Genomic DNA, 20,236 nt, shown 5'->3' with positions numbered 1-20,236 from the left:
TTATAGATGCTGAGAATGTTTCCTCTCCTTGGGGTAGGTGGAACAAGAGATTTAGATTCCAAATTAGAGTTGGTCCAGTTCGTCCAAGATGAGGGAGTCAGGAGGTAATGTCCCCCCCCCCCCTTAAAATTCTCCATCTCACTAAGTATTGGAGGCAGAGTCATTGAGTTTCATCTAGGGAGAGAATGGCAGATATTTTTAAAAGATGAGAGTCAAAATATGGGGTGAAAAGCAGGACAATAATGTTAAAATCAAGGCTGGATTGCCCATGATCCTATAGAATGTTGGCAGAACATTCAAATGTTTTACTTATTTTCTTGTCTGTTCTTGCATAGCTTCACTTTCTACTGTAACCCATCAATCTTTGCCTGTTAGTCGCAGGATGGAATCTTGTATCTTTAAATAACAACTTGCCTCCCACCGGTTGGTTGCTTATCATTAAATGATTAATCATATCCTTTTGCTGTGGTACTACTACTAAGTCATTCCCATTAGTCATAAGTTTGAAGAAGTAATGCGTTGGTTTCCCCATGGTAAATTTGACATTAAACCCTGCTTGGAACTTCCTTCAGCCCTGTATATACTGACTTTGCATCACCTCGTGCTTAGAGCTTGATTCAGCACAATTTCTCATTTAGCCATGCACGGAAAGGTCACGTGCAGTCAGAATGTTAAATTTGTGAACTTAGTTAAAATAAAAGCCAAAAATGTACACCAAATCATAGCAATACTGGCAATTAACCTTTCTAATCACATTTATTTTACATTCCACTCTTCATTAGCCAAAAGTGTCGTGAGATGAAAGTCGGTTGCATTTGCACCGGGGGTTACATTGCAACTGAAACTGTAGGGGATGGATTTAAGGGAAGTGTGGGATTGTAAGAGGGAAGGGAAGGTTCAAAGGTGAGTAATTTTGCTTAAGGTTTATGCAACAACCTACGCTTTCTGACCTGGCATCAGCTTCCAGTGTTGCTGCACTTGATTTAAAATAAAATTTCATCATTTGCTGATGAATGTCTTTATCGTCATTTACATTTTTCAACGTACATAAAGCACTGAAATTCTTATTTGCTGAAGCCAAACTATTATTTGGTTAAAAAAAAATAACAAGAAGAGCATCCATAAAATTAAATTAAAAGGAATAATAAATATAAAAGATAGATAAAAATATTCTTAGATACAGGCCAGTTCCACAGGCCTCTGCATTGGGACTGTTTCTTTCGATGATATCACCTCAAACTGTGCATCTTAGCGCCTCACAGTTCGGCGGGCAGCAACCTCCTTTGAAGAAGACCGCAGAGCCCACCTCACTGACAAAAGGCAAAGGAGGAAAAACCCAACACCCAACCCCAACCCACCAATTTTCCCCTGCAACCGTGTCTGCCTGTCCCGCATCGGACTCGTCAGCCACCAACGAGCCTGCAGCTGACGTGGACATTTACCCCCTCCATAAATCTTCGTCCGCGAAGCCAAGCCAAAGAAGATATGTCAATGATTTGGATGATGGAATGTAAGGTTTGTGACTATGCTTGCAGAAGAGGTAGTGGGTAGTGTTGAGGAATCACTCAGTCAGCAGAAGGATTTCCACAGGTTAGGAGATTCAACAAAAAAATGACAGATGGAATTTGGTTTAGAGAGGTACATGATCATGCATTTTAGTCAAAGGCATGGAAATAGACTATAGTCCATTTTGGACAATGGGCAATGAGGTCAGAAATAACAGGGTCTGGGGAGGCCTCAAATAAGACTCCTTAAGTAAGGAAAGCACATACAATGCTAGCATTCATTTCGAAGGGGGGGGAAAGAATTTAAAAGCAGGAATGTAATGTTGACATTGACATTGTTGACAGGAATGTAATGCTGACATTGTTCAGACCATATTTGGAGTATTGTGAGTAATTTTGGGATATTTATCTGATCAAAGATATGTTAGCATTAAAGGTGGTGCAAAGGTTCACTTGAAGGATCCTGGAATTAATAGGTTATCACATAAGGAGCATTTGACAGCTCTGGAAATTGACTCGCTGAAGTTTAGAAGAATGAGCGGGGATCGCATTGAAACCTATTGAATATTGAAAGGCCGAAATAGAATGGATATGGTGGGAGAGTCTTGGACTAGAGGCACAGAATACCCTTTCAGAACAAAAATGAGGAGGATTTTCTTTACCAAGAGGGCAGTGACTCTGTGGAATTCTTTCCTGTGGACAACTGTGGGGGTCAAGTCATTGGGTATATTTAAGATAGAGTTAAATAAATTCTTGATCTAGAAGGTAATTAAGGATTATGGAAATATGGCAGGAAAATGGGATTGTGAAGCCTAGTAAATCAGCCATGATGGAATGATGGGGTGGACTCAATGCACTGAATGACCTAATTCTGCTCTGATATCTTATGTTCTTAAGATCTTACCAAAGTAGCATTACACAGGTTTTTCTATGGTTTCAGAGCAATCCAAAACTAATGAAACAAGGGAAGGTTCAAGAGCCTAACAGCTATTGCATGGAAATTGTCCTTGAACCTAGGGGTGTTGTTCTGAGAGGTTCTGTAACTTCTACCAAATGTAGTAGTGAGAAACATTGTACCTTCTTTCCTTTTATCTAATTCTTTTGAGTTCTTCAAGGGTTGTCTGTTCTCTTCCAGTTCTGGCAAACAAGACATTTATGCTGGTAATAGTTCATGGCAAGGATTTTAGCTCCTTATGTTTCATTTCCTAACCTCCATATCTTTCTGTCTTCCTCTTGCTTTTATTCCAATTAACATTTAAACTTCTATGACCAGATCTGTTTCAAAACAGATTAAATAGTTTTAGAAACATATATTAATTTAAAAATATTTATATTTTAATATATTTATTTAAAATAATTTAAGCAACTAGGAATACTGTGGCATGGTTAGGGTAGCGGTTAACTCAATGCTATTGCAGTGCCAGTGACTGGGTTTCAAATCTGGTGTTGTCTGCAAGGAGTTTTAAGTTCTCTCTTTGCCAGGGTGGGTTTCCTCCCGGTGCTCCAGTTTCCCACGACCCTTCAAATATATATGGGGATTGTAAATCAATTAGATGGTATTGAGCAGCAAAAAAAAATAGAAAATTTAAACATTTAAAATGTAAAATAAATTTAAATTTAAATATGAAGGAAAGAAAATGAACTTACATAACTGAATAGGTTTACTCTACAAACACCAACTGTGGCTGGTATAATGTTGATGGTTCAGATGATTAAGTGCATTTATGTTTGCACTTGAACTTGGTTATGAGTCCAGTGGTGGAATTGGAATTCGAGTGCTGTGGCAGCTAATCTCCACCTCAACTCTGACTTGCACTGTTGTGTGGAGAACCATGGAAGTCAAGTCAAGCAGCTGAGTGAAAATGACATTGCCAGTAAATCTCCATGGAGGCACTGACTAAGAGTTTATATCTTACACTCCAATAAACTTATGAAGCTGCACTCCTCAAAACTCTGTGAAAGTTAATGGTCATCAGTCCAAACGAGTCTGTTATGATGCAATTAAAAAAAAATGATAATGGTAGTTTTGTTGTTATAAGGTCCCAAATCTAATATATTAATTGTTTCTTGTTCCATGGGTGCTGATAAGGTTTTCTACAATTTTCTGTATTTATTTCAACTTTTTAGAGTCTGTAGTTTTTTTTTTCTTATTTCTGTGTTATTTGTATATTGTCTGCTTTAGTGATTCAGTGCCTTATTTGCTTGAACAATTTGAGATTTTTTTGTAACTTTAAAGAAAGATTTACATTAATATAGAGCCATTTATACTTCAGAATAATATTCACTCAGCAAGCTCTCATCCACAGAGGTATCACAAGGAATTGATAACCCCTGTACACATGTCAATTAACAATTCAGTTCAATTTACACATGCTTTAAGAGATCTTGATATCATGGTCAGACCTTGACCACGATATTGGCCAAAACATCAGAATAAAACCCAACCTTTTTGAAATACGTCCAGTGGTATGCTCATTCATAAAAGCTCTTCAATAAATGCAACAGAGATTTTACTTGTGAATTAAATTGGAAGTGGTATGATCATGGGCAATTGGTCCATTCTCAGCAGTTTCCCTTTGAGGGAATCAAGATTAGTGAGTCTGCCATTCATACCACTAATTGGAAAAGATGAAAAGAGTCTCTTTAATCTTGTAATTAAGAAATACTCATTATGGATATTTGTGAAATATTTTAGAGAACATTTGAAAAGAATTGTATCTTATTGTTCCAAGCATTTGATTTGTTTTGAGGATGTCATAATTGGGATAAAAATCTGATTGACTCAAGGGAACATAAAAAAATAGGAAATTGGAGCAAGAATACACAACCCAGCTCTTTGAGTCTGCTGCAATTCAACATGATCAAGGTTAATTATCAAAATGCAGTGCTTTGTTCCTGTCTCCATGGCTCTTATCCCTTGATCTCTTGTGCCCTAAGAACTCTATTTGTCTCATTCTTGAATATATTTAATAGCTTTGCCTGCTTTATGTAGGAGAAGAACCCATTTTCTGCATTAAAATATCATCTCTCCTCAGTTCAACATAGTTTTCTTGTTGTGCTTAGACTTTACTCCTGTTGCTGGCCTCCCTTATTGGAGACATTCTTCCTCCATCTTGTCCATTTGTCTGTTTCTCATTCTTCTAAATTCAAACAAATGTTCTTCATACATCAGTGCTGCCATTCCACAAATCAGTCTGGTGAATCTTAACTGAATAGCATGAGACTAAAACTGCTCACATATAGGCTACCTGGTACCTCAAATCTGTTCTGCCATTCAGATCATCGTGGTTGATCTATGTGGCTCCTCTCTGTGCCAGTTTCCCATATGCTAATTTTCCAATCTTTCAAAAAATGTATCTTTCATCCACTTTTAAAAGTTCTAATAATCTACTCTCCAAAAACCTTTCGAGCAGAGAACTCCAGAGATGCAGCACCTCTGAAAAAAGATGTTGACACACGTTTTATCTTGTAACTATGTGGCCTTATGGAGATTGTTCCACTTGTGAAAACATCTCAACATCTACCCTGTAGTTCCCCCTCAAGATGTTGGATGTCTCCATCCTTCCAAACTCTTAAAAACACCTCAGTGTTTTTGGCTTCTCTTTATAGGATACCCTTCTAATGGCAGAACATATTGCTGAATCTTGAATGTAGCAATATTCTTCTTTTTAGTTATCAAAACTATGATCAGTACTTCAGCTATGCCCTGACCAATGACCTGTAATATTGTAACAAAACTTTTCTATTTTTGCATTCTAAATCATTTACAATAAAGACCAGAATACCAGTTGCCATCTTAACTTCTTGTTGTATCTCCTTTATAACTTTTATAACTTTTTGTAGTACATTAATGAAAACACTCAGTTTCATCTAAACTTCACTCACTTGCAGCCTCTCTACATCCATGACAATCAGTCTTTGATTCCTCCAACGAAAGCGCATGACTCGCATTGGCCCACATCACGTTCCTCAATGGCAACCAATTTTCTATCAATGTCATGTTTTTTCTCCCAATTATACATGCTTTAACATTGTATGTTCATCTCTTATGTGGGACTTCAATGAGAGGGTTAACCCTAATGCTAACCCTATCCCAGAAATCTAAATCCCTTCATTTTTTTTATCTTTCAAAGTATTTTTGACAATTTTATGTTTAACACTGGGAAACCAAAATATGCATTCTGTATATCAGTCACCTTAAGAGAAGTTCTTTATAATTATTTAGGACAATGAGAGAAGATTAAAAAAGATCATGTATTATGCCCTGCATAGCTAACTCACTGAAACAAAGAGAAAAATATCCTGAAAATGATGAACTATGAATCATTTACAATGGTTTGCCCAGAATTTTACATTTGTATTCAAATATTTTTTGCCATAAAATCTTTATAAAAAAGTTTGTTTTTGGCATCCCTCTGTAAAGATTGATGCTTCTATGAACTCTTGTCCTTCACAGAGTCTGTCAGTCTGATATGTGCCCTGCTTATCTTCAGAGACTTGGGGTCACCTGAAATTATGAAATACCTTTGGCCCTGTGCCACTTTCAGTGGGGTCTCAACCAGCAGAACGATGTACAGCACCAAACACTCATACCCCTATTTACCTATCTCCACCATTATGATGCAAATGAGCAGCCTTTTAAAAGCCTGTTCCCATGACCAGATTGATAGTCAACTGCCTGCCTGACAAACAGCTCACCCATAAAATGTATTGGCCAGGATTTAATACTCTTAAAGGAAACCATGATTTCTGAAAGTAAGTATATGCCAATTTTATGATATTGTTTTGCAAATTTGGCATTAACTGTATGCACAACATCTATTTCTCTCATTAAGCACCTCTGGTGCAATGAATAGGAATTGCATATTGGGATAAATATAAGTTACTGGCAAGATGATGGAGAACCTATATTTTAAATTTTATAATTTTGAAATGAATTGTGAGATGGTGGGAAAGGATTACTTGGATTGTGTAGTTGTTGCAAACTGGACTGAATCTTCAATGTTCATTGAGGGCTCTGCTGTCTTTTCAATATTATGGTGATTGATCTGCTGTAGACTCATAGTGTTTTTCCTCATGTTTTCCTTGAGTTCAATGTGTTGTACAGAAGAATAATGCCAGATGTCTGTTTTTCAACTTGAGAACAGCAAGAGAGGAAGCACCAGTTATATATTTTCTTTTGATTTACAATCTTTTGCCCACATTTTCTTGTTTCAGTAAGGAAAGTGCTTCTACACATTTGTTTCCAATAACTTTAATCATACTGTACAGACGCAGCTGAACACCATAAAATCACATCGGAATTTGACCCACAATATTGAATGTTTATCATAGTTGTGTATTTCTACCATAAAAGTTGGTGTAAGGAATACTTGGGTTGCAAATATATCTCATACTGCAGTATTCTACTGAACTATATCAAGCAGTAACTGTTCCTCATTCACTAAATGCTATGTGCATTCAGCCTAAGAAGCTCTATAAGAGCTACATGCTAGTTTGATCGATCTCAGGAACCTACTGACACATTGAATAAGCATCTTAATTTACCAACTTAATTAATTAATAAAACCTTACATAAATAAGGCCATCTTCTGCAAGATAGAATGCAGCTCCTATACAATATCTACACAAAATGAGATCTCAATTTTTACAATGCTGCTTGAAGATGCCTCCAAGCTACAAAGAGCTCTGCCATAGTGAGAATTGGAATTTATTATTTAAATGTATTATAGAATAAATACATTCTATATGTCTTGCACTGCCCTTTTCTATTTATTGTTAAATTAAAAGCAATCATCAAATTAACAATTAATGTGTGAGTTCCCCACTATTAATGCGTTTTAAATCAGAATCACTTGAAACTACAACATGAAAATAATCAATCTATGAATTTACTCTTTTCTAAAATTGTAGATGCAGAAGGTATTAAGAGAACACAGTAATAACATTGAAGTTAGAAACAAACTTCTCTATTTCTACTCTTGCATAATAGGATCAGCTTATATTTTCACTATAGTTTTAAAGAGGAACCTTTGCTTGTGATTGGTCAAAAATATTATACCACGGTTGAACATTTCAGCATTGCCTCATTGCAGTATTCCATCAATGATTTACAAATATTTGATGACATTCGTGCACTTTGAAGGCCTGCCAAATGTATAGATACATCTGAATCCACTGCCACAAATTTTAGTGTGACAATCAAAAGACATTAGAAGAAATGAAGACCAATCTCAGCTCTTGTTTGAGCTTGAACTGAGCAGTGTGCAGCTGCTTGGTGACTAATTGGGCTGTGATAGACATCATGTGCTTGCGTTACTTGATTGGTGGGAATAATGATGGTGTCAATCAAAGATGGACTGACAAAATGTGATGGGCTGATAAGGATCTGGGAGTCTTTATTGTAATAATAAGTGAGAACAAAAATCATAGTAATGCCCTACTAATTCCAGGAAGAAAGATCAAACAAAGATGGCCACTGCTGAAGGTCTATTAACAACAACATAAATGGATGATCGTAGTTAGTCATGGGATTAAAAATCAGCACCAATACAGATCAGCAGATAACGCAGTAATACAATGGCTGTCAATGGTCTAGCAGCCAGAACTTTGGTCTAGTGACATGTACTTAAATAATCCCATGGCAATTGAGAAAGTAAATTAAGATTTTTAAAGTCTGGTGTTGAGAATAAATCAGGAAAGTATTGGGTAGCTTGGTTTTAGTTTTTAGTTTATTTTATTTATAAAGCACTTTTAAAGCCGCTCACATTGACCAAAGTGATCATAAATTTCATCTTAACTTAAGCAGCTATGTAAAGTTCAGTATAAAATGGGTACCCGAGGTTCAGATTTGTACATACAACATGGTAACAATCAATAATCACCTTAAAATGCTTGTGAGTGAAAATACAACTTCAACCTGGATTTAAAAGAATTAAAGGAAGGGGCTGATTTGACGGAGGGATGAATATTGTTCCACAGTTTGGGGGCTGCTATCACGAACGCGCAATCTCCCCGGTGTTTGCAATTTGAGTGCAGAACAACCTAAATTGGCTGATCTGAGGGGTCTTGAAGTGGAGTAGGGTGTTAGGAGATCAGTGATGTAGGAGGGGGCTAATCCATTAAGGGCTTAGTAAACAAACTGAAAAAACTTTAAAATCTATCCTGAGCTGTACTAGCCTCCAATGAAGGGAGGCCAGAATAGGGGGAATATGGTCTCTTTTCTTGGATCCTTTAGGACCAGTTCTGGACCAGTTGCAGATGGGATAATGATGACTGATCAATTCCCATGTAAAGAGATTTAGAGTAATTCCAATGGGAGAAAGTGAGGGTGTGGATAACTTTCTTGAGGTCTTTCAGTGACAGGAATGATTTGATTTTGGCAATAGTGTGAAGTTGCAAAAGCACATCAGGATCACTGATGTACTTAAACCAAGGAAAACCGCCATCCTTATCCCATCTGACCAGTATGTGACTCCATTCCCACCAATTTATTTGACTCTGTTTCTTCAGTTCAATGGTATTTATGGATGGACAAAAAGAGCTGGCATCCCTGTGAAGACCACATCAAATGAATGATTTATTTTTAAATGCAAAATCTATGAGAGAAGCCAGATGAAATTTTAAAGGATTAAAGTTTTAGCAGTTTAAAGAAAACATCCAAGAAGGCTCAACCAACCTTGTCTGATAGTAACTGATGGCCAAATTGGTTATCAGTGAAAAGAGCAACCTCCTTATTTCTGCCACTGGAGACGGAAGGGCAACAGGATTGGATGCTGAGCCCATTCTCTTACCTTCCTTTTCAGCCAGCTTCAAATCATCCAGTGAGGATTCAATGAAGGTGAAGAGCATCACAAATTATCCCTCAAAAATTGGTTGTTTGTTACTGTTTGTCACATATCAGTTGTTAGCTAGATTTGCCATTCAAGAGTAATTTCACAACTGAATTGGATTAGTTTATCCTCAACAGTGGACAACCTGCAGCAAAGTCAATGCATTTTCTTTTCTTGGATCATGCACCTCAACATTCACAGCATCAGTCCAAAGCCATTTGGATTCATACACTAAATGCATTTCTGAGATCAGTTCATGAGAGTGTCCACCACATTTCGTGTCAATTCCACTGAAAAAAAACTAAGCTGGTTTTGATTCTTTTCTCCTTTCTTCCTTTAATGGACACACAAAAAGTGTTGCTAATGGATTCAGACTTAACTGTATATGAATGTTAATGTTCACTAATTATTCCCTCTAAAGAACCGATTTGGAGTCCAGGAACACGTTGTCAGTTATTCCATAATTCGCATTATTCTTCTGTAGCTTGTAGAAAGAACCCAGATATTCACTTTGTATACTTTTAACATATGCTACAATGTGTTAGAATCATGATGACATAAATTTACTGACCAAATGGTTTTTAGCATTTTTCAAATGTTTTTCTTTATTATATTTTTCTTGTTTTTCTTCCTGGTTGTAATAAATATATCATCAAGAACTGTTACAATTTCATCTAACACCTCACCTTCTGACTGGGAATCTTTCAACTGTATGATATTAATATCAACTCCTCTGGCTTTCACTAATCACTCCCCCCCCCCACCCCCCACTCACTTCTTCCCCTGTTGCCTTCCCCCAGTTCTGTCTCCTTTCACACAAACATGATGCATTCTTACTTTGCTCCTTCTCACATTCATTTAACATCTTTTGTTAGTCTGAATTCTGAGACTTTTGAGATTTCCTGCTTCTGGCTTATTCTGCTTCTTCCTTGAAGAAGGGTCAGGCCTGAAATGTCGGCAATATATCTTTGCCTACTATAGACGCTGAATTCCTCCAGCATTTTGTTGTGTTTTTACTACAATCACAATGTCTTCAGACTTTTGAGCTTCACATAATTTCAACTCTGCCTGATGATTCAACACCAGTATTTTATAGGGTTTGACAAAGTACATTATGGTATAGTTGTGGAGGTTGACTTATGGTGTCTTGACTTGCTCCTTTCTCCATTTCTCCAAGGTCACATTAATAGCTGGACTGCTTATGGTTCCATCCATCTTTAGATCACTGGCAATTTTGAATATGTGGCTTTTTATCCTCATTTAAGCCATTTAAAATACATAGAATTCACAAAGGGTTGAGAGGATGGCTTTGCAATTATTCACAAAACCAAGGTTCCCTACCTACACTGTACAACACTGGCCTCTGACAATCTAAACACGCAAAGTCATGGATCAATAGCTGTAGCAGAGACCTGCCATTGATTTTCAGTGTGCTGTGAATTTTTATTTGCTGTCTGAGGAAACAGATGCATTAAAATGAAAGAAGTAAAACACAAAATTCTGCAGATGCTGTGGTTGAAGTAAAAACACAAAGCTGAAGAAATTCAATAGGTCAAACAATGTCCTTCATATAACAAAAATAAAAATACATAACCAATGTTTCAGGCTAGAGCCCTTCATCATGGTCTACAACTGGTTGATGCAGCACTGATATATGAATCCTTTCCCCCACCCTCCCACCTTCTTCTTTCAAACTCTAGATTCTACAGGCCCACAACCATCAAATGTTCCTCATACACCAGGATTGTTCTTGTAAACATATTCTGAACCCTCTCTAAGGTTAGCACATCCTTTCATACATATAGGGATCAAAATCGTTCACAGCTCATATTTCAGTACCAGGAGACCAAGTCCCTAAAGCTTAATCCAGAAATTTAATGCTCATACCATCATACTCTGAAAGTTACCTTTCTCATTATTACTGCTTTCCTTCAACTGCTTCTCAGACACTTTCCCTTTCATAGCAAATTTTGGTTCTGCATTATCTTTTAATTGTAGTTTGGCTTGAACACCTGAGTGAAATCCTGAGGAAGGAGGGTGCCCACTTGATAACCCAGAAGATGCCATCACTCACTTGGCTACTCCACAAAGTCTAGGCAGCAAGTCCCTGGAGTGAAATAAGGGATATTAACATTAGTCTGACATAACATACATTATAAAGTATTAGCATTCAATTCAATTAATGTAAACTTTAATTAAAATTATGGATTTCATTCTGATTTCTGTATTGAAGAAAATAGTCCACAAGCTCAACAATTAAGAACCTCCCAATGGTAAAAATCTGAAATAATGTTGGAAAATCTCAGCTCATCAGGCAGTATCTGTTGAAAGAGAAATGGTCTGCAATTCACGTCAAAACTCTTCAGCTCACGGAAGATTTTGATGTAAAATGTTAACCCATGGACAAGTTCTTATTCTTATAAAAATAAATGAAATTTTTCTCACTAAGGTTGACCCTGTGAGCTCCTTACAATAAGCAGAGAAGGTAGGAACTGTTGGGTATAAGCCCAGCCTCTGCTGGACATCATGACACCCACGTCATGATATCACTCTAATATATAAAACCCTGTGTTTTAGTAGCCAGATTAGTCTAATAGAAGTAAAGGATGAGAAAGCATCATGGCTCTAAGTCTTAATTGTGCGAGTGCCTACACAACAGTGGCGATGAGGAATGAAACAAACCCTACACATATTCTATGCACCAACCATGAGATGAAAAACAACAGAAGAAAGGCAGAAAACAGCTACCTAACAAATCCAACAAAATTCCACCAAAAGATCAAGGTGAAAGTGCACCAAGTTGGTGGAGGAAAAGTTTGGGCAATTCATCAAAGTAGAAGAAAGTTGGGATAACTACAAAAAATGGTTTAACCACCATTGCATAGACCACAATATTGTGGAAGGTCCAGTAAACCACAAACGTGTCCTCTTCCTCAGTATAATGGGCAGCAAAATATTCAATCTCCTTAAGACTTTGCTGGCCATGGAGGATCCAGGGATGAGGAAATTCAACAAATTAAGGAACTATTTAAGCCCCAAACCACCAGTTATGGCATAAAGGCAACAATTCTAAGAAAGGAGACAAGGACCAGGAGAAACAGTAAGTGAATACCTGGCATCGTTGCGCACACGGGCAGAGCACTGTCACTTTGAGCAGTTTCTAAATCAGGCACTGTGAGACAGATTAGTGATGGGGCTGGCAAATCGCCAAGCAAGGCAAAAATTATTAGCAATGGATGAAGATATTGTGTTACAAATTGCATACAGGGCTGCCTGCAGCTCTGAAATGGCAGATAAAAGTTAGGATGTGGGTCAACCAGACCTACTACTCAGGAGATCTTCCCGCCAACAATGCTGCCATTGTGGGAAATATAACTACTGACCAGAAAACTGTTTCTTCAAAATTTCTAAATGAAACCATTGCAAAACAGAAGGACATATCAAAGCTAAATGTCCGATTCTAAAGTGCAGGTGACCTGCAAATAATCAGGCAGCTAAAGTCAAAACAATTGCAGAGAGAGAGAGGCAACCTAACAACGATGATGACAACAGTCCAATGCCTGACCTTCAAGCTCCTGAAATTTCAACTCCTGAGATAATACACATCCGAGGAATAAATGGAGGAAACAGCAATCTTTATACAGCTAAAAATAAACAGACACCCCCTGAAGATGGAGTTAGACATAGGGGCAGAAGTGTCCCTAATATCATTACATGTGAAGGAAAGTTTGCTACCATGCTTCCTGGTAAAAACAACAGAAATAATTCTAAGGTCTGTTACAGGAGACAGAATCAAAGTGATTGGAAAATGCACGGTCCAAGTACAATACAAACAACAGCAACCAAAAACACTCTCTCTACATTATAGATACCCAGGAATCAGCACTTTTCAGAAGAGACTGGCCACAACACATTCCCCTAGACTGGCTGGAGATCGATTCAATACTAAATGAAAACCACACGGGCACCTCCCAGCCAAAACTTGACCAAATCCTCAACAACCACACAGTGGTTTTCCAACAAGAATTGGGGAAAATCAAAGGTGTTCAAGCCAAACTACAATTAAAAGATAATGCAGAACCAAAATTTGCTATGAAAGGGAAAACTGAGGCTAAATTAAACAGACTAAAGCATGAAGGCATATTAGAACCAATGCAATACAGTGATTGGGCAGAACACATCGTAGTAAAAGCAAATGGTGAGATTCATATTTGCGGTGATTACAAAGTCACCATCAATCCATCACTCATAATACCCAGACACTCAGAAGAATTATTCCAAGCACTAAACAGGGCAAAATTTCACTAGACTAGATTTGTCACAAGCATATCAACAGATAGAATTGGACAAAAAAGGGAATATGTGACAACCAATCCCCATCTGGGACTGTTCACCTCTACACACCTGCCTTACAGAATTTCAACAGCACCTGTGAGTTTTCAAGCAACGATGGACAAATTTCTACATGGACTCTCAGTTGGGTGTTACCTAGATGACATCATCATCACGGGCCGAAACGACAGTGAACACTTACAAAACCTTGAAAACCAGACTACAACAGGCTAATACATGATTACGAAAGGACAAATGTCTTCATGCGCATGAATCCAGCAGCAACAGAGCCGTTCGCAAGGCCCCATACCCAACCAACAAACTGGAATTGTGTTCCTTCCTAGGACTTGTTAATCACTACCGAAAACATATCCCTAATATGTCTACACTATGCAGCTCGCTGAACCAATTACTCAAGAAAGATCAAACATTAACACAGAAACTAAAAACACAGTCAATCAACGAAAGAAAATACTAACGTCAAAAATAAGGTGCTGATCCACTACGACCCTTGTAAAGAAGTTACACTAGCCGTGGATGCTTCACCTGTGGGATTAGGAGTGGTACTATCCCAAATCACAGAAAAAGGTGAGAAACCATTAGCCTATGTTTCACGAACATTAACCACAAGCGAAAGCAATTATGCCCAACTAGAAAAAGAAGGATTGGCAATAATTTTTGGTGTACAAAATTTTTATCAGTATCTTTATGAAATAAAATTCACCTTGATCACAGTAAACAAGCTTCTTAGTTTAATCCTGCGGCCACATAAACGTATACCAGTATTAGCTGCGGCCAGAATTCAAACATGGGCCATGCTACTAGCGGCGTATAACTATGATATACAGCATAAACCAGGAACACTCAAAAGCCATTCAGATGCCTTAACACCCGAGACAGAACAACGAGAAGAAATTATTAAGTGGACAGCAGAGGCAGCACCCATCAACGAGGAACAACTTCAACAACTCCCCATTACAGCCCAGATGATCGCAAAGGAAACCTGAAAAGAAGGAACAATAAGCAAGATCCTATACTTCACCCTTAATGGGTGGCCCAAATCTGAAGTCATTTCAGAAAATCTAAAACCTCACCACACATGCTGCCATGAAATATTAGTTGAAGAAGGATGTTTACTATGGGCTACCTGTACAATTATTCCAGCCAAATGGCAAACTACCATGTTATCAGAATTACACCACAAATATCCAGGAATGGTACGAATGAAAGCACTGGCCTGGATGTATGTCATAGACAGAGACATTGAATCAAAGGTAGAAGAATGCAAAGTACGTCAGTCAATGCAGTCAAACATGCCGCAAGTCAAAGTTAACACATGGAAATGGCCATTCAAACCTTGGCATCGAATTCATGTAGACTTCACTGAACCGTTCATAGGTGAGACTTGCCTAATCGCTGTGGATGCATACTCCAAATGGCCAGTAGTTTCACAGCTGAAAAACACCAAAGTAGATCCCACGGTTGACTGTCCACGAGCTATCCTTGCCACCTATGGATTGCCTCATGAATTAGTTACAGACAATGGGCCTCAATTTACATCAGAATATTTTTAAAAATGTATGTGTGACAACAATATCAGACATATTTTATCTGCACCCTACCACCCAAGTACTAATAGGGAAGCAGAACATTTTGTACAAACATTCAAAAAAGCAATGAAATCCATGAAGCGTCTAAATGCTTCCTGGACACACAAAATCACAGATTTTCTATTGGGAAATAGAAACACACTACATTCTACCCAGTGGAACAATTTTTTGACCACAGCCTGCGGATGAGACCGTTCACAGTTCATCCAGACCTGGGTCTCTGATTGCAAAAAACAGCATCGCCTCAAACCTCACCTAGAACATTGGAAGTGGGCGAGAGAGTTCTGGTACAAGATTATAGACAATATAAAGACACATGGGTGGTAGGAGTAATCTCACAAAAATTACGTCCCTGCTCATACTCTGTTCTAGTGGGGGCAGATTGTGGAAGCGACACATTGACCTGGAGGAGGTGGAAACATACCTGCCATGGCCTGCCCTGACCATCCCACCACTCAGGCCAAGAGGGGGTGGGGGGGCAGAGATGGTTGCAGAGCCAATGAGTCTAGTGAGGAGTCCAGTAACTGAGACATGCAGCCAAGAGGGCAGCCAAGATGGGCAGCGAAGGGAGGCAGTCACCGCCGACTCAATCGCCAATCCAACTATCTACGGGTCCAGAGCAAAGTCTGGCACAACAAACTACGCTGAGGCAGTCAAAAAGAGAAAGAAGGCCACCTGAATGCTTCAATTACTATGTGCCTGATTATTATTAAATACTTTCCCTTTTATAATTATAATCACTCATGAGATATATTCTAATTCTCATTTATAGTCCTGGGCCCGATGTAATCTTATTAGTTCAAAGGGGCCCAGTCAGCATTTATCACACAGGGGGTGGGGGAAGAGTGTTGGGTATAAGCATGCACTCTGCTGAGCATCATGACACCCACATCATGATGTCACCCTTCCATATAAATAACCCTGTGTGAAAGTAGCCTTGTTAGTCTATTAGAAGTAAAGGATAAGAAAGCATCACTTCTATGAGTCTTAATTGTGTGAGTGTCGACACTACAAGAACAGGAGTAAATCCTTCAGCTATTCAACCCTGCTCATAGAATCATGGCTGATCTGAGATTCTTACATCATCCTTCCCCTCTCCACAGAATCTTTACTCATTACAAATTTATTTTATCGAATGTCCATTTCCTGCTTGGCCATGGAATTCTTGCAGATATTTGTTCTTTGCCTCATAGTTTATTTTTTTTCTCCTTATTCCTAGTTGTTCTCCTGATTTTCTCCGAGTCTTTGGATCTGCAGCTAACTTATGACTCCTTATTTTATAACTTTCAGCTTGAAGCTCTCATTCATTTCCTTGGTTAGTCACAATTGTTCACCCCTTCCTCCTTGTTGGGTTATACCTTTGCAGAGGATCTTGAATTCCCTCCTTAATTGTTTGCCACTGCTAGCCTAGCCTGCTAATCTATTTGCTCAGTCCAATTTGATAAACATAATCTTCGTCCTATTATTATTCCCTTGGTTTAAATTGGACACAGTTATTTTTGCCCAACATTTTTATTCTCATCATTGTTCTCAATCTGAATGCAAACCTCTATCCTTCTCTGATCACTTGATGGATTTTTTTGCTCTGAGCTCTTTCATTAAATCTGCTTTATTATCCATTACTAGATTCAAGTTACCGTGTTCCCTGTTTAGCTCCATAATATATTGCCTAGAAAACAACCCCCAATGCACTCATTGAACTCATTCTCTTAACTATTCTTTCCATTTTGATTAATGCAATTTACATGAAGTCTTACACATTATTGCAGTGTTCTCTTTACAGTCCTCCATTATTGGTTGATTCATTCCCTTTTCAACAATGTAGCAACTGCTGAGATCTATACACTGCTCCATTGTCATCTTTCAATTGAGTATTTTGCTTCTCCACACAAATGATTCCAATGTTTTGTCGCCAGATCATATCCCACAACTGCACTCATTTCATTTTTCATGAACAGTATTACCCACTATCTTTTCCTTTCCAACAGTCTTTAAAAAAAGATCAAATATTCCTAAATATTAAGTTCCCAGTTTTGTCTCTCTTCATTCTTTTCTCTGTAAAAATATCAGATCATAAACACTTCTTTACATTCTGATAGAATCACTCCCGAACAGCACCAGCATATACCCCCATTAGGTTGTCTGGTCCCAGTCCTGACCAGGAGCAAGGTATCCTTCTTGAACAGTTGCCACTTTGCCCACCATACACCAGGATCCTTCCCATCACTGCCATTCCTTAAACCAAGCATTCATCTGGTCTGATCTCCTGTCCCTCCACTCATTTTCACTTGGCACTGGAAGTAATCTTGAGGTTAATAACTTTCACGTTCTGCTTTTCTAATTTATCTCACAACCCCCTGAGTTCCATCTTGCCAGACATCATCCTTTTTTCAACTTATGATTTTGTTACCATGATCACGAAATCTCACCCTCGCCTTTCCGTTTCCTCTTCTGTTTACCCTTACCCTTCCCCTTCAGGGTGATCTGTTCCAACCAACAGCTACAGATTCTACACATATATGACCTCTCCTCATGCTGTTGACAAATAGCAATATATCTGAAGTGCAGGTGCATTGCTGTTTTTTTTCTGCACAGCCAAGTAGAAATGGAGGAAAATTAGCCAGAACACAACAATCTTTGAATGAAAAAAAAACTATAATTTCTCAAAATGGCATAATCTCCATGAATTACATAGCCCGGACATCATAGGCAAAACCCTCACCACCATCGAGAACGTCTTCAGGGTACACTGCCGTCAGAAAGCAGCAGCGATCATCAAGGATCCACACCACCCAGCACATGTTCTGTTCTCGCTACTACCACCAGGAAAGATTTGCACTATCAGATTTAGGAACAGCTGCCAGCCCACCTCCAGCAGACTCATCAAAAATAAATTCTATTAGGGACTCATTTAATGGCTCTTACCTTTTGTACTCTCTGCCAGTTTGTTTACAATTATTTATTTGTTAACACATATATGTTGTGCACAATTTGTTTTTTTTTGTATTACCAATTAGTGGTAATTTTGCCTTGCCTGCAGGAAAAGGGAATCTCAGGGTTATATGTGATATCGTGTATGTCCTCTGACAGTAAATTTGAAATGATTATTTTGACTCCTTGCATTCCCTCCCATCACAAATAACAGTGCTGCCTTTCTAGTTATAGTTGTAATTCAGCTGATTTTGTGCTCAAACATCAAAATACCAATTTATATATATTGCTGCAGCATAATTAATATATCTTCAAATTGATTAAGATTTTTTAAAATTACATGATTAACTTCAATTAACATTATTCATTATTTGAAGATATGATGCTATTTTGAGAAGATATCATGCAAGACAAATATAATGGGCTAAGATGATTGAAAAGATGATTCTGCTATAATTAATGCAAAATACTGTTTAAAATTGTTCTCATTTGTTCACTAAATTATATCCGCAAAGTTATTCTAAAGCATCATTCATTAATGTGAAGACAGAAATTGATACATGTGTAGTGCACACCATTAGACCAATAATCCAAATAACTATTTCACAAACCTGCTACGTTATTGATTTAGATGTGCAGTTGATTTCAGATTTGAGATTCAGATTTCAGATTTATTGTCCGAGTACATGCATGACATCACATACAATCCTAAGAATATTTTATCTGTGGGTGAGGCAGAATTACCATTTATTGCAAAATAAAACTTTACACAGTGTATCCATGTAAACAAATAAAGAAATGGAAACCGATAACAAATGTAAACATACTGACTGTGCAATCAGAGAGAATTTTTAAAAAATCAATAAAGTGCACAATTAAGAGTCCTTAAATGAGTCCCTGATAGAATTTGTTGTTGAAAAATTTGATGGTGGAGCTGTAACAGCTGTTCCTCAACCTGGTGGTATGAATCTGTTGTCATTTATACCTCTTTCCTAACAGCAGCAACAAGAACAGAGCATGTGCTGGGTGGTGTGGTTCCTTGATGATTGCAGCTGCTCTCTGATGGCAGCGTTCCCTGTAGATGTTCTCAATAGTGAGGAGAGGTTTGCCTGTGATGTCCTGGGCTAGGTTTAGGAGGGCTTTACGCTCAGGGCTATTGGTGTCCCATACCAGACTGTGATGCAGCCAGTCATCACACTTTCCACTACACATATAATGTGGTGGTACACCGCCAGCCTACTGAAGGGGGCAACCTCTGTACCTGCAGGAAGCAATAAGAGAAGTTAGGAAAGAAGTTAATAAGCAGGACCTCAAGGGTGGTGAACTCAGGATTGCTGCCTGTGCCATGAGCCAGAGAAGATAGGTACAGAAAGTTGTGGCAGATGAATGTGTGGCTGAAGAGTTGGTGTAGGAGGCAGGAGTTCAGATTTGTGGATCATTGGGATCTCTTCTGGGCAAGGTCTGACCTGTACAAAAAGGATGGGCCTGCTCCTGAAGTGGAGGGTGGCCAATATCCTGGCTGTAGGTTTGTTAGAGCTGTTGGGGAGAGTTTAAACTAGTTTGGCATGGGGGTGGGAATCAAAATTTGAGTGCAGAGATTAGGGTAGAAGGTCAAAAGCATGATGTTGTGTGCTCTGTGTTGATGAGGAAGGGCAGCCAGGGGACAAAACATAAATGTAGCCAGTTAGTGGGGGTTGAAATGTGTCTTGTTCGATGCTAGGAGTATTAGGAATAAAGGGGATGAACTTAGGTTAGTTCCATGTACTGATCCATGTTCTACGATTTTGTGGCAATTATGAAATTTGGCTGGAGGAATGGCAAGATTGGCTGGTGCAGGTTTAGGTGTTTTAAAAGGTATAGGATTGGAAGTAGAAAGATGGGGGGTAGGAGTAGCATTGCTGGTCAGGGACAGTATCACAACTGCAGATGGAGAGTCCACTGTCAGTGTTGGTGGAAGTCAGAAATAGGATGGGAGCTATCGCTGAACTGGGAGTCCTCTATAGGCCACCAAATAGTCCTCTGGACA

The 20,236-nt window shown here is 38.4% G+C and overlaps 1 long non-coding RNA gene across 1 annotated transcript in view; it reads left to right on the top strand.

Moving 5' to 3' along the window:
* The first annotated feature begins 6,187 nt into the window (after positions 1–6,187).
* Positions 6,188–20,236, top strand: part of LOC138756216 (uncharacterized) — a 43,794-nt gene continuing 29,745 nt past the window's right edge. Inside the window, exon 1 of the long non-coding RNA XR_011352874.1 lies at positions 6,188–6,260. This is a non-coding gene — a long non-coding RNA (uncharacterized lncRNA). The remainder of the gene's footprint in view (positions 6,261–20,236) is intronic.

This window comes from Narcine bancroftii, chromosome 3, assembly GCF_036971445.1.
Source record: "Narcine bancroftii isolate sNarBan1 chromosome 3, sNarBan1.hap1, whole genome shotgun sequence".
In the NCBI taxonomy this organism is placed as follows: domain Eukaryota; kingdom Metazoa; phylum Chordata; class Chondrichthyes; order Torpediniformes; family Narcinidae; genus Narcine; species Narcine bancroftii.
Note: the sequence above shows the minus strand (reverse complement) of the source record. Positions and strands in the feature narration are given on the sequence as shown.